Here is an 8,518-nt window from a genome sequence, read left to right on the forward strand (position 1 = left end):
AGCAGTTAAGCTCTATCTTATAATTTGGGTTTTTTTAAATTTCATAAAATGGTAACTCTTAAAGGTCAAGTTTGAGACAAAATGCATAAGTTTTTAGATATCTTTTGTGTACATGTATACACATATAGACAAACACACATACAGGGAAGAAAAATTGTACCTCCTTGATACTGAGCTTTATGAATCAGTCAAGTCTGCATACTGTAGTGAATGTATTTTAAAGCTTACACAGGGAGGTGATGGGACATTTGTAATCTTTAAAGCTTTTAGAGTAGTAGTATAATGCTTCTAGGGCAGGAGAGCTGGTTTTACTGAAGCTGTAGGGTATAGAAGGCTACAAAACTTAACTCCTAAGATTGCTCTTTTTTTTTTTGCCTTTTTTTTTTAAGTGAAAATTAAAAAAAGTGAATTCCAGATAGTAAGAAGTGAGGCAGTGAACGTTTAGAAAGCTTCCCAGCACCTTTTTGCTGTCATTTTGCATCTCGTTAAGGGAGAACAAATGAATGTCCTGTACTTGGAATGAAGGTGCTCTTGTCATGCAATGGACTGGCGCTCAGTCAGGTATAAACATGTGACTGATTGTGCACCTGCAGCTTGACGGAAACCTAATCTTAAAGATGTGCCTATATACAGTTCTGTTATAGGGATATATGTTTATGGAATTGTGTGCTGGAGGTCGTGCATAGCCAGTTGTATGATAGCTGTATGATGGCTGTCATGATGGTTGTATGATGTATGATCACTGCCCTTCCTCTGAAGGGCCTTCTTGAGATATATACCAAAGTTTGAATAAAAGGGTGTTGAATGTGTGCCTTTCATTTGGGAAGAGGAAGAGAACAAATAGAGACATTGCAGTGGATGAATGTAGTAGTGGGGATGTCCTGTGTCATAATAGAATCTGTGAATTCTGAATGGCAAATGGCATGAAATCGCAAGTTTTTGCTGGGTCTTTCACAATGTGTGGAGACTTGATTTTGCAAGTCTGTGTCTGAAATGTATGATCTGGATATAATGGGTAAGAGGCTATGTAGAAGACGAGCGGTCTGGAGGATGACTTGGATTTGGCATAACCTGTTTGTAAGGATTTATAAAACATCCTAGAAATAAGCTTTAAGTTTTCATCTACAGTCTTAATTATCTTTGACAAGCATGTACAGAATATTCTTCTATGTATGTTTCTCATTTGGCATGCCAAATGAAGAGTGCTTATTTAACAAGCAGCTACACACACAGAGATTATTGCTATGATTTTACAACTTTTTGGTGATTGATTTATGCCATACCTGTGTTTACTTTACAAGCTCCAGGCTGAATAGGCTACATTGGCCTCTTAGTTATCAGTGTAGTGGCTGAGTGGTTGACAAAACATTAGTGAAAAGTCTTGAGAGAAAAGAATACATTGGTATCCCTTTTTACAGCTGAAAGTCGTGATGCAGGTTGGTACAAGATGCCTCATAGTTTATAGAAGAATGTAGGCAAAGCACAGCTTTCACTGGCTGGTGGACACACAAAATGAAGAATATACTGATGTCATGCAGAAAATTTATAGCAGGTGAAGGAATGGTGAAGGATCAAGTCCTTCCAACTCAAGACTGGCCCATCACAATGAGCAGGAAATCAAGCCAAGGTGGCAGTAGGACTGTGTGAATTAGCAAGGAGCCCCTGACAAAACTCAAGTGTAAAAAAGGAACGTAAAAGAGGAAAAAGCAGGGATAGGTGGGTAGAAGGGAGTATAGAGGGATGGAGTTAGCTGACTACGCCAAAGCCTACCTGACATTTAATTTGGTAAGGGACCTGTAGAAGCCTTTATTCTCCTTCAGATGTAACAGCAGGAAGAAGTTAACTATGGGACATGTGGGTCTACTGCTGAATAGGGCAAGCAACCTGGAGACAAAGGACATGGGAAAGGATGTGGTACATAGTGCCTTCTCCATTTTAGTCTCTACTGGTAAGATTAGCCTTCAGGAGCCATGGGTTCCTGATACCAGTTTGAAAGGATGAAGCAAGAAGGAGGTACTTCAGTGGAGGAAGACCAGGTTAGGGAATACTTAACCTGGGAATACAGTAGTCCATGAGATCTGATCTGATCAGTAGATTTTACAGTTATTATGCATTATCATAGCTTTATAAAGCACCTTGACTATATAATTTTTTTGTTTTTTTAAATGGATCATTAGTTGTGATAAACGCAAATGCATTGAGTTCACATTCACAATGGATATCCTTTTTTGTCATGAAATGCCTTGAGTCTTGTGTATGTGTGTATACAAATCTATTTATATGGAAAATCATGCTGTCTTTTTACAGGCTATGAGAAGACAGATGATGTTTCAGAGAAAACTTCTTTAGCTGATCAAGAGGAACTGAGAACTATATTCATCAATCAGCCCCAGCTAACCAAATTCTGCAATAATCATGTCAGGTATTAACTAGTGGTTTTGTTGATACATATTTAATTTCAGAACATTGCATGTTGTGTAGCAAAAATGAAGTCTCAGACTCTGGACAGGGGAATGAAGTGAAATGAGAGCAGCAGAACTGTTACAGTTACAAACCTGACTTTCCAAATTCTTAAGAACAGGGTGGGGAAGGTACGGATGCTTTACAGCTGCACCATCAGCTAGTCTCTAGAATATGGATTTCTTCTTCAGCTTCTGGTTGAGTTCATCGTCAGACGTATTTCTGGTAACTAGATGCCAATGCAGATGTACTTCATTGGAGCATGGCATTGTTTGTGCTTTGGAAACTCTTGTCTTTTTCATTCAGCTACTTACAATGAAACTGGTTTTGAATTTCAAGTCTGGGCTTTAGGACTTTGCGGAGAGTTTATGTTGGGGTGGCTTTTTTTTTGGTTTTGTTGAATTTAAGTCATATGTTAAATACTTATAAGTAACATATGTTTAAATCTGATAATGCCCTCAGTTCTGTTGTTAAAATTCAAAGTAAATGAATGGCAAAGATACCTCTATCCTAAGTAGGTGTGTTTTCTGAAGGTACCTTTGATAGCATGCAGAAATTTTATACACATTAAAAATAATGTGATGGGGGTTTTCCATGGAATTGATAAACTTTATCATGCCTTTTGTTTGTGTTCAAAACTTTTTTTCTCTTTTTTGCTTTGTTTGTTTACAGTGTTGAGCTTTTCTGCAGGATAGATTTATCCCCCCCTTTAAATTGACTGTTTTATGCAACTAAAAGTAAATATTACTAACTTAAAATATTAACTTAAAAATATTACTAACTTGAACATTACTAACTTAAAAATATTCTTACAAGTCTTTTGCTTGTAAATTTCTGGCATTATTTTCATTATTATTGTTTTAGGACCTTAGATTGTAGTGGTTTGTTCTTAAACAAATGTAAGGCTGACAAAGAGCTGGGAGCTCAAACATTTTGTGGTGATGGCTTAGCAGAGATTATTATGCTGGGATAAACTGTATTTTGTTCTTTCAAACCGGCAAAACTACACTTAATATCCAATATTTATCAGTTTAAAATAAAAAAATGAACTTTCCATTCAGTAAAGTTTTTTGTCTTTTAACAAGTTTTTATAATTTTAATTATTTCTTAAATGCACCATTTCAATTCAGTTGACTCTGTTGTAAGTTTTTTTTGCATTGAGTCATGCAAATTCATACCCAGCTCAGAAGCTCCACAGCTCCTCAGACCTGATTTAGCACTCTTCTCTTTATGCTTGTTATACCTTTTTCACCATGAATTTTGTCTGAACTGAAGGCATTCTGCAGAGTTACCTGCCCAGTGTATGCCATAGCTTCCAGGGCAGGGTGCTCGTCTGGGCCCAAGACCCAGCCCTACCTGCTCCCTGGTGTTGGTGTAACTTCTTGCCACTACCTTTTCTACTTTTTTTCCTCTCCTCGTTGTCTATAACTGCATGGCAGCAGAGCTGAACTGCTTCCCACAAGAGCAGGCAGAGGTGATGAGGGAACTTCTTGCTTCAACGTGGAAGCTGTGGGTGGCAGGCGCTTCCCTGGGTTAGACATGTCATGGATGCCCACAGGACCATCTCTGTAGAAGTCTTTCAGTTTCTCTTTTAGCCAAAACAAATCTGTCTGGTAGCGCGTAAATCACAAGAGATTCTGTTTTATTTCAAAGTTTGCCTAACTGAAAGGGAATGAATAAATTTGAACAATTTTTTTGTACTGTAATAACAGTGTGGGTTTTTTCTCTTTCTCTCAGCACTGCAAAGTACAACATAATCACATTCCTGCCAAGGTTCCTTTATTCCCAATTCAGAAGAGCTGCTAATGCATTTTTTCTTTTTATTGCATTACTACAGGTAAGATCAACAATGAGATGCTAATGTTTGAAACTTGTTAAGAGAGTATTTACACCATAGACAATGTTTTGCAGAGGTACCGAGGTGTGTGTACTGTTCTTTCTGAGCTAGTTAGCCTCTCAGAATAGCTGTATTGTGCAGAAATACCTTTAATAAATGTTAGGTTTGTGGGGCTTTTTTGCTTCTTGGAGATAACAAAATACACACAAAGATTTTTCTGTAAAACAGGTTAAATATAGCTGAAATACTGTCAGGTAAAAAAGACTGTTGTGACAGGAAAATCCCTTTTAATAATACCTTGCATACACAGAAAAAATGTTACCTCTGGTTGGCATCTCTCATAATAGAGGGTACCCCCTGAAAAACTGAACTTAATGAACTTTAATCCTGTAGTCTGTTTTGAGGGGCAAGAGTTGCAGCTGAGGAGAAGTGAATATTTATTCTTAGAGTGAAGCTGATAAGGACTGAAGTTGAGTCTAGATGAAGAAAAACAACAGTGGAGTCCTATAGCAGTTATTTTCCATATCCCAGCTAGTTAGCTGTGCATAGTCTTCCCTATACCACCATTGTAGCTTCATCCAGTATGTTTGTAAAAAGGACTATCCCTGACCCAACTTAATGAAACTTTTTGGAAGAAGTACATGACATTTTGCAGATAATCAGAGTATTTTCATTTTGCAGTAGTTCAAGTTGATAAAGTAGATTGGTGGGAGGGGATATGCTATCCTATGAATGCAGTAGCTGATTGAACTGTGGGCAGGTGCAGTGATAATTACCATTGGTTAGTTCTGTATTATAATTGTATTTGATAAAAACACATTTTCTTCACAATTTCTAGTGCATTTTTTTTTTTTTTTAGAATGTGTTGATTTGTCTGTTGTGGAGATCATTGTGTTAGGAATTGACATACCAAACAAAAATTACTAATATAATGGCATATATACTGCCCTGTGTGCTTTTTCCTCCCTCGCTTCAGATGTTTTAGTAAGTAAAAGTTGATTCCTTTGTATTTAGGTTTCTTTGTTTCTACCATAAGGGCTTGGAGCAGTTGCTTAGGATACATCTGCACAGATAGCTTATACTGTTTTCTACGGGGGAAAAAAAATCTGAAGTTTGCAGTTTCACGAGATTGTTTGCCTGCAAATCTGTGGCTTTTAAGCATTCTTTTGACCACATCTGGCATCTCAGGATAATCCAGTGGTTCAAGCAGGTGGTTTTTTTTTGTGGTGCCACTGAGCACATCAAGCTCATGACACGGAATGTGAGGTTTCAGAAGCTGTTTGACGCTTGTCATGACTAGGTGAAAGGCTGCAGGTCACAATTTGGGGTGGAGGAAGTGGAATGTTAGAAAGTGGAACGTTAGGGTCTACAAGCCCACCATAGAATCATAGAATCATAGAATAGTTAGGGTTGGAAAGGCCCTTAAGATCATCTAGTTCCAACCCCCCTGCCATGAGCAGGGACACCACACACTAAACTATGTCGCCCAAGGCTCTGTCCAGCCTGGCCTTAAACGCCTCCAGGGTTGGAGCATTCACAACTTCCTTGGGCAACCTATTCCAGTGCCTTACCCCCCCCAGTGTGAAGAACTTCTTCCTTATATCTAACCTAAAGTTTCCCTGTTTAAGTTTAAACCCATTACCCCTTGTCCTACCACTAGAGTCCCTAATGAAGAGTCCCTCCCCAACATCCTTGTAGGCCCCCTTCAGATACTGGAAGACTATCTCCTATCAGGCTATCAGTGAAACCACATAGGAGTAAGAAACATGGGGTAATGTTTCTTTGGGAACCAGGGTACAAAGCAGGTGCCCCTTTCGCTTTCATACTTTGCCTGGAAAATAATGTGTAATTAGAATGGGGGAATTTGGGCATATGTGTAGAGAGGAAAGAAAGGGTTGGAATAGCTGGAGAAGTGATACATCCCTTTCCTTTGTAGCCAACGCATAGACATTTGCCCAATAATAACTTTCTGCCTGGTTTCCGTTTGATTGATTAAAAAGTGCGGTCTAGAGTAACCTGGAAAATAGATCTATACTGGTCTTACTCCATGTAACACAGGATGTGTATGTACATATAATGTCCTGATTTCTTTCAGAAGCACAATGTGGTGGTAGCAAAAAGAAATTTATATAAATCATAAGTAACACTGGCTGTTTTTCTGAACGTTTTATGATAAATTGAGAATGTCTTCTTAACCACATTGAGGCACCACTTATTAGCATACTGTTTCCAAAGATCTCATTGTAGTCATATTGGATGCATTTCCTATTTTAAGTCTGTTAAGGCAGCAGTCCTCTCACCTATCAATGTTGCCATTTAAGAACTCTGGTCAGTATAATTATGGATAACCATCCATGTGTATCACATAAACAGCTGCATTTTCTCGGCATTTACATACACATTCACTTGCATCATCTGTGCCAATACCTGCTTAGCAAAAATGGATTTCTTACAACAGTCTGGCAGAAAGCAGCTCTTTTGAAATTTGTCAATTAATAACTAGTGTGATACAAAATATTTCTTAGAGATTAAAACTATGAGGTAGTAAAAATACCTCAGACTTACGTCCGCTCTAACAAAAATCTAACTCGAAAAAATTGCAGTTTATTAATATATATTTTAATATAATTTGAAATACAGAAGAGGAAGATGAATATTCTGCAGACACCGAAACCTCTGAAAGTAATTCTGCTGAATATTATGCTGTTTAAAAAGCTAATGTTTTATCGTTTCAGTTGCTTTTAAATTGAAGACAATAATCCTCTCTTGGAAATGTGTTTGCACAGAAAGTACTGATTCTTGTGTTAAAAATGCAATGCAAACAAATTTTCTCTTTTCTTTTTTTTAAATAGCAAATACCAGATGTGTCACCAACAGGCCGTTACACAACATTGGTCCCTCTCTTATTTATTTTAGCTGTAGCTGCAGTGAAGGAGATAATAGAGGATATTGTAAGTATTTAATAGCAATATTTTGCAAATAGCTCTCAAATTTTTTGTAGATTATATTACAAAAATTTTGTTGAATAATTTGATGTTGAGCCATTCTTGCCTTCTGGATGCTTTTGAAAGCATCTGAAGCTACTTGAGAAGATGAAATCGTTAGAACATGGCGTTACAATTTGAAAGTGTGTTTGCTATATATACATGTGACAATTACATGGCAAAACAGTGACTGCCATGTTTATTATATAGATTGTTTCTAGTCAACAGTTCTCATTAATGAAGTATATTTTTAAAGTGTGAACTGGAAAGACTCCACAGAATCCAGTCAAGACCAGAGTATTGCCAATTTTCTCAAACAATGGCTCTGCTAAAAGAAGACTGGAACCTACTGAATTCATCTTTGGTGGAATCTTATTTTAACACCAAAGAACCTTTAAATACTTACTTGTTTAGAGGGGTTTTTTTATTTCCTGCACTGTTTCCTTGATTATTGTAAAGGGTTGCAGGTAGTACAGTCTTTCCCTGCTTCTGGGAGCATCAGATTTATTGTGTTTGAGCAGAATTACAACGTAGGTGCAGAAACATGATTAAGGGGAAGAGTGGTGAGCTGTAAATAAGCCCTGAATTGGAGGGTGGCTGGTCACATGCTGCCTTTCTTGCTGATACAGTGATCTTAATCTTCTAAGTTACCTCTGTGAATGTATGGCAGGCAAGATACATTGCCCCCAGGGTTGTGTGAAGCCTCTGGGCCACAGAGTTGAGTGGTCCTGCAGGAGGCAACGATATTTCCAATAAATGTTTTTATTCTGTGTTACATTTCTAGTATTTTGCTGCCCAATCGTCAGCTTCTCCTTAAATGTCTTTGTTGCTTTCCTTTACATAAACAAAATCCCTTTTAAAAAAGCCATAAAATCAATTCATATTCTTTCAGATATTTTTAACCATTCTGCTGTTAATGCTTAGACTTGCACCATCTGTCAGTGTCTAGGCACATATAAAACTGAGGCTGCTGCTGCTGTACAAAGTGTCCTTTTTTAAAAATTACCTCATCCGCTCGCTTTTCTGCCATTTGTGTCTACCATTTGCTCTTTGCAACTTGAAGTGTGCAGTTTGGCGTGGGGGGGAAGACAGGGAAGAGGTTTAGTGGTTTTTGCATGTGGCAGCTAAAACAGTAAAGTTCCCATTACCAAATACTACAGAGATACCTAAAGGCGTTTCAGGTACTGTTTTTCTTTCTGTTAAATTTACGTTGTTTCAGCACTTAGTTCATTCCTGC

At 37.7% G+C, this 8,518-nt stretch overlaps 1 protein-coding gene across 1 annotated transcript in view; it reads left to right on the plus strand.

The window, feature by feature from the left end:
• Positions 1-2,312: 2,312 nt before the first annotated feature.
• LOC104409652 (probable phospholipid-transporting ATPase IA) overlaps positions 2,313-8,518 on the plus strand; it is a gene marked incomplete at its 3' end in the record, with an annotated part of 47,354 nt that continues 41,148 nt past the window's right edge. Inside the window, exons 1-3 of the mRNA XM_010019581.1 lie at positions 2,313-2,422; positions 4,198-4,297; positions 7,150-7,248. The remainder of the gene's footprint in view (positions 2,423-4,197; positions 4,298-7,149; positions 7,249-8,518) is intronic.

Source organism: Nestor notabilis, unplaced genomic scaffold (assembly GCF_000696875.1).
Source record: "Nestor notabilis isolate BGI_N333 unplaced genomic scaffold, ASM69687v1 scaffold14678, whole genome shotgun sequence".
Taxonomy (NCBI): Eukaryota; Metazoa; Chordata; class Aves; order Psittaciformes; family Psittacidae; genus Nestor; species Nestor notabilis.